Source organism: Otolemur garnettii, unplaced genomic scaffold, assembly GCF_000181295.1.
Source record: "Otolemur garnettii isolate 467f Iridium unplaced genomic scaffold, OtoGar3 scaffold00007, whole genome shotgun sequence".
Classification (NCBI taxonomy): domain Eukaryota; kingdom Metazoa; phylum Chordata; class Mammalia; order Primates; family Galagidae; genus Otolemur; species Otolemur garnettii.
In genome coordinates this window covers 37,241,063-37,247,482 of record NW_003852402.1, presented here as the reverse complement: position 1 = coordinate 37,247,482, position 6,420 = coordinate 37,241,063, and the positions used below count along the sequence as shown (strand labels likewise).

The 6,420-nt window shown below is 39.1% G+C and overlaps 1 protein-coding gene across 1 annotated transcript in view; it reads right to left on the bottom strand.

The window, feature by feature from the left end:
• The window catches only part of LIN7A (lin-7 homolog A, crumbs cell polarity complex component), a 152,031-nt gene that overhangs the window by 53,153 nt on the left and 92,458 nt on the right, over positions 1–6,420 (bottom strand). The gene's annotated exons all lie outside the window — the stretch shown is intronic.

Below are 6,420 nucleotides of genomic sequence, written 5' to 3'. Positions count from 1 at the left end.
AAAAAAGAATGGGGATAAAATCTGGACCCAGAATGATATCTTAAAAAGAGCACAGGTTTTGATGATGAATGGACTTAATTTTGAGTCTTACAATACATTTGGGAAACTAGGAGGCCCTGTTTCACAACTCTGAATCTATTCCTGCCAATCTAAAAAAAAATGGGTAAGTGATATTTATTTAGTAAGGTCCATGTTATTTGAAACAATACTTTCAAGGCTTTTGGCACCTAAAGCACTCCTTAGCCAGCAGATATTCTTACTAATCATGATTTTAGATACGACTAAAGACATCATGATAATGGCACAGACAAGATGCCTTCCCTTTAAATTGCCAGAAAAGGAATTATAAAGTCTTTATATCAATGGTAGAATAAATAAACTCATGTACAGATAAAGAACCTTAAAAAAACAGTTTGAAGAAGATATTTGGAAAGAAATAAGCTTAAATATGTTGGGCTACATGCTCATTTTGGATTCAAATAATCAAGGCATAAAATCTACTGCATAATGTGGAGAAAAGTCCACGAGGTATATCCTGGAGTAATTTTCTGGAGAGACTCATTGGTTATTTTAGTAACAAAATGAAATGAAAGAGGAAGGTTGCAATTGAAGGTTTTCAAGGGTTTCCCCTTGTATTATCTTATTTTGAATTGTTACGTCAAAAATTATTAAAGTGAATACAAACTCTTGACTAATTTGTACCTTCAACAACCAGTTACTTGGTGGCTGGGACTAATCTCTTCCCCTCTTTTCACTAACTCATGATTTCTGTAGTGTCTTTGGTTGAATCTTCAGGCTGACTCATCTTTCCCAGGTGACCCGGTCAGAAGAAAAGAGACTAAACAATTCACCATCTACCTCTTTCAGCTTTGAATCCCCCACTGAACAATTGTGATACTCATTTTCTGTGGGAAACCTGAATGGGAGTGAGAACAGGTTTCAGAAGAGCATTTGTGGAATCTGAGACATTTTCCTGCGAATTCTCTAGGTTAACAGAGTAGCTGCGACAGGTAATTCCAAGTTATTTCTTTGGAAGTGCATCATTCTGTTTATAGAGACAGCGGCTCCACAAAATCCTACTTATTTGCTCTCACAGCACATTTAAGAAGCTTTTCCCTGCCTTCCTTCTCGTGTTAATAAACTCTCTCAAACCTGACCCTCTGCTCAACCCTAACTCATTATTTCCTTCTGAGAGCACTGCACTAGTGTCTTAATTGGTTCTTCCCCCACCAAACACTCCTCATTTAAGTTATCCTCAGCAGGTGCCTACCTGACCATGTCACTGCTGAGCTCTTGCCTGTGTGCTGCCCTTACAGTGAGGTGACAAAGTCAAACGCCTACAGGAGTCGGGCTGCAGGGAATCATTCAGGACCCGGCCTTCTCTTGTCAAGTCCTATTTCCCACTTCCCTTCCTCCCTCCCCACCGTTGCCCAAACACATCGGACCTTCCCAGTTACCCAGGCCTCTGCACCATGCTGCCGCTGGGAATGCCCGGCTACCCGGCAGTCTCTTCTTTGTCCAAGTTTAACGTGATGATTAAAGGCTCGATTCTAATATTATCTTTTCTGTTGGAAGCAGAGCAAGTCTTCCCCTCCTCAGTTCCTGGCCATGTGCATTTGTCTGGAGTTATTTGGGTAACATTTCCAGGGACAGTGACTTCTTTGCTTGTATCTAAGGAGGTCTATGAACACAAGCAGGGAGCAAATAATTGAGGCATCGCCATCAATTGATTATAACAAAAGGTAATTTTGTAAGTGCTCCAGGTATGGTACCTACACCATGTTCCTTATAAATAACGCAAATTAAGAATAATTATCCTTAATATCCCAATTTGAATTTTGAATTAAAAAGTGGGACATACAGACATGTAACTGCACTGGCTCTGAAGATGACCTGGAGACCAACCCTGCCTCTGCCACTTACAGATTGTATGATGTTGGCCAGTTACTTGATAATCTCTGATGTTCAACCTCCTTATCCAAAAAAAAAGATGCCTTTAAATAATAACTAACTCCTAGGACTGTTGTGAGAATTAAATAAGACAGGAAGAATTTGCTGCGTGTAGTACGTTTACCAAAAGTTAGATGTTATCTTTATTGCCGCTGTTGTTAGATAACGTTTCTCATCTTATCCGACCCTAGGATCTTTTGGGAAGAAAAATCTCAGGACTAGTAATCCATGAATGCTCCTTACAAAAAGTTGATCGAAGGCTGTAGTTCTCAACTGGGGGCAATTTTGCCCTCCAGGAGACATTGGGAATGTCTGGAGATGTTATTAAACAAGCGTGTGAGGTTACTGTTTCTAAAACACGGTGGCTGGGGATGGTGCTGAATCTCCCTGCTGTGCTCCTACAGCACAGGACTGTCCGCCAAAATGTCAACAGTGCTGAGGTTAAGAAACTCTGACCTAAGGAGTCAGCTACATCTTTTCTTCCTATATGCAATAATTAGTAAGCCATAAAAATCTCACTTTTATAGTGCTGAATAAAGGATCTTGTAAATGTGTAATAAATATTCGTTGGAGTAAATTATCATAATTCTGGTGCGCATTTAATGAGGACTTACTCTGGGTCAAATGTAATGCTAAACATTTTATATCCATGAGCTCATTTAATTCTTACAACTTATAATTTGGGCACTCTGCACACAGGGAAAGGGAGTTGCAAAGATGGCAACACGACTAGAATCACAAAACGAGTTTCAGATTTGCTACACGAATTCATCTTTATCTGCTTCCAAAATATTTCTTCTTTCAACCATATCAGGCTTTCTTATCCTAAGACAGCATCATACGACTAGTATTTTGACAACATGCGTGCAAACAAAAACCTGCAGATGCCAAAAGAATTTCTTTGTATTTGAATAAATGTATGTAGGTCTTATACAGCAGGTGCCATGAAACAAGTGATGGCTGCAAATGTACAGTGCGAGAATTCTCCAACCAACAAAGCAATCACATCAAATAAGAGTGAAATATCATTTTAATCTCCCTTTATGATCATAATACGCTAAGATTCAGTGAACCGAAACCAATGTTATTGCCAGTCTTTTTTTTCCCCCCCTATAAAACACAATAGATTCTGATTAGTTGGTTTTTAAAAGTGAGCGGAAGGGAACATGATCCAGTTAGAAAGTCAGGTCAAAGCCAGGAGATATTAATTCTGTTTCCATTAGCTGGGTCTTCTTATGAACTTCTTAGCCTCCCACTTCCAAAGGGACAAAATGTATCCATATGCCTACTTTTCTCTTCAAGGACAATTATAAAAGTATTTGTAAAATCAAAGGAAGTTGTTATGGAAAGCTAAAATGTTTTACCAGATACCCTGAGAGTGTTCTTAAAAGAGAAAATTGTACCTGTTTCAACAAAGTGCTTTTAAGTAGGGCTTATAGTCTCCTGAATCCTTTGGGTTCCAGAGTGTCTGATAAACGTAAAGCTCTAGCGCTCAAAGAACATTCCACTTGGTAAGATGAGTTTAATCCCCACAGTAAGTCAAATAATTGATAGGCACTCCCCTGCAGAGTTTTACCTTAGATTTTAGCATGAGAAAGTCCTAACCTTGACTAAATCTTACAGATTCAATACCATTTTGCATATTTGGGACATATTCCAAGCTGTTGAAAATTTAAAAATATAGATTGATCCAATTAAAGCAGGGAAATGACAGTGAATTGGTTCAGAAAGTTCACTTAATCATTTACTCAGCTGAGATCCATCTAGGAGCCATTCTCATCAATGTGCTAGGCCCTTGGGCTTAATTATGAAAGAAAAAAAAGACTCAAACTTTGAAGTAACATCAGTTTTCAGTATAGAAGGGATGGTTTGAAACAGTGGTTCTTAACCTTCCTAATGCTGCAACCCTTTCAAACAGTTCCTGTGGGTCGTGACCCACAGGCTGAGAACTGCTGGTTTAAAGTTTTCAAATGAACAATTTATACTGTACTTTTTTATATGGAAAAGTAAGTAATTGGCTTTTTCTGGATGGAAACTTTGTCACTGAAAGAATAAGTTTGAATGAAAGCTTCACTTTCAATTCAATTTATATACCAAGCTTACATACACACAAGTCATGCAGATAATATTACAATATGAACTTGACACGGTTAAACATGTGGGATATGGGAGTTTCCTGTCCTTTGTTTTTTAAGACAGACTGGCTGTGTTGCCCTGGCTAGAGTACAGTGGCCTCGTCAGAGCTCACAGGAACCTCAAACTGCTGGGTTCCAGTGATCCTCCTGCTTCAGCCTCCCAAGTAGCTGGGACTATAGGTGTGGACCACCTAGCCCAGCTAATTTTTCTGTTACGAATTTCTTCTTGATCTTGAAAACCCTGACTGGTGCAGAGAGGTAGCTAAGGGATGACAAAATATCACGTATTGTGAGTTCTTGATCTGGGTCCTTTCTCAACGTGACTTTCAGTAAACCTACCATCTATGTCCCTTGGTTGTCTCTTATGTAAAAAGAGGTCTTCAAAGAGGAAGTCAAAGGAGATGAAGGATGTGGCTTTGTAACCATCACCCACCATTCTCGTTATATGCCATTATAATACACGTAGGTGGTATCATTTCTGTTACTACTGTTATGCGCACACCTCAGATGCAATTGGAATGATATCTTTAGAACTTAGTTGCTTAGCCAGAAGCATGTTCAAAAAGAAAATTCAGTTTAAAATTAGATTTTGAATTTTGTCTTTTAATTTTATGGTATAGTTTTATTGTCTTTATATTTTGATATTTTTAAACAATGCCTGCGTTTGGCAGACACTGGGTAGACTTACCTCATATAATCCCCATTTTCAGCCCCCTCCTCCCAGCACTATGTGGCCTTATGACCTAGTTCTGTCTGCTGAGAATCCACCTGGAGGCAGGAGAGCAGCCTCTGGGAAAGTGCTGCTCCCTGGGTGCACGGGCTGTCTTTCCCCCTCTTTCCCTTCTTGCCACGAGTGTGGGTATGAGCAGTGTCGCTGCAGCCTTCAGCTTCAAGAGAAAAGCCAGGGAGCTGGACAGAGGTAAGTGCTAATTGCATGGAGCCCCAGAATGCGTGTAAGTGGCTGCTTCTCCTTCAATGTTCTGCAGAGAAAAACACTGGTCCTGTCTGCTGCTTAAGCAAACTGAATGCCCTGTGGTTGAATTTCCTGCTACTGTCAGCCAAAGTGTTTCTGATTGCTGGATTACCCAAGGGAACGTTACACAGACCTGTGTGGTCTTTAGACTCTTTTCTTCTACTTCTTCCAATTCTGAAAGCTATACTTTGGTCCACTAGAAATTAAGGCAATATTTCTTAACACAAGGGCTTAGAAACTGAAAGGATAGACTAGAATCATCGTTCTTTAAAAAATTAGAAACGGCTCATTGAAGGACACTGGTAAGAAAATGAAAAGACGAACTGAGTGGGAGAAAAAGTTTACAGAACATCTACCTGCTACAGGCTCCCTATCCAGAATGCATAAGGAACTCTCAGAAGACAATGAAAATTAAGCAAGACAAGTAAAATATGGGTAAAGTACCTAACCAGACACATTATCAAGGAAGATGTATGGGCAGAAAATATACATAGACACACAACATCGTTAGTTATTTAGGGAAATTCAAACTCAAACCACACGTGGGTATTTCTACGAAAAATAGAAAACTAGCCAGGCATACGCCTGTAGTCTCAGCTACTCCGGCGGCTAAGTTAAGAGGATTGCTCAAGGCCAGGAGGTTGAGGTTGCTATGAGCTATGATGCCATGACACCCTACCTGGGGTGACAGGGGGAAACTCTGTCTCTAAAGAAATAAAATTTTGAAAAATAAAAATAAATAAAATAAAATACTTAGAATGGTATACTAAAAAGAAGAAGTATTACCATAGGTAAATTATACTTTAATAAGTTGATTTTAGTAAAAACAGAATATTTTCTAAGAGATGGAGAGCAAAAACAATCTTTTAAGAGGTGAAAATATTCAGAAACTTAATCACGTTCTGGAAGCTAAAATAAGGTTCTGAAACACAAAGACACATATACCTAAGAAAATATTTAATATAATAAAAGGATGACATTAGCCATCATTCCTCAAAATTTTTGGAAAACAACATACTTTCGTGGTAAAGAACATCTTTTCGAAACTTAGGCTGCTCCAGAGATCTTGTAGTGCCTCATCATGGGTGGGCTGGCTACTAAAATGTCAACAGAATTACAATTAGGACCGCTCTACCAGTGACTGGGAAAACGAAGCAAATCTTCAGCAAGTCTGTGAAAAAAGAACTAGACCAAGTTATCCCAAAAGGAAAGGAAGTGAAAAGATATGTAGTCAGAATTATCAGAGCACATGAAGAAGAAACAAAGGCTGCACGGGAAATGCTATGGTCCAGATCTCAGCACACCGCAGTGTGAAATTAAGATGTGTTAAATGTTTGGGTTTTATTATAAAGCAAGAAGGAG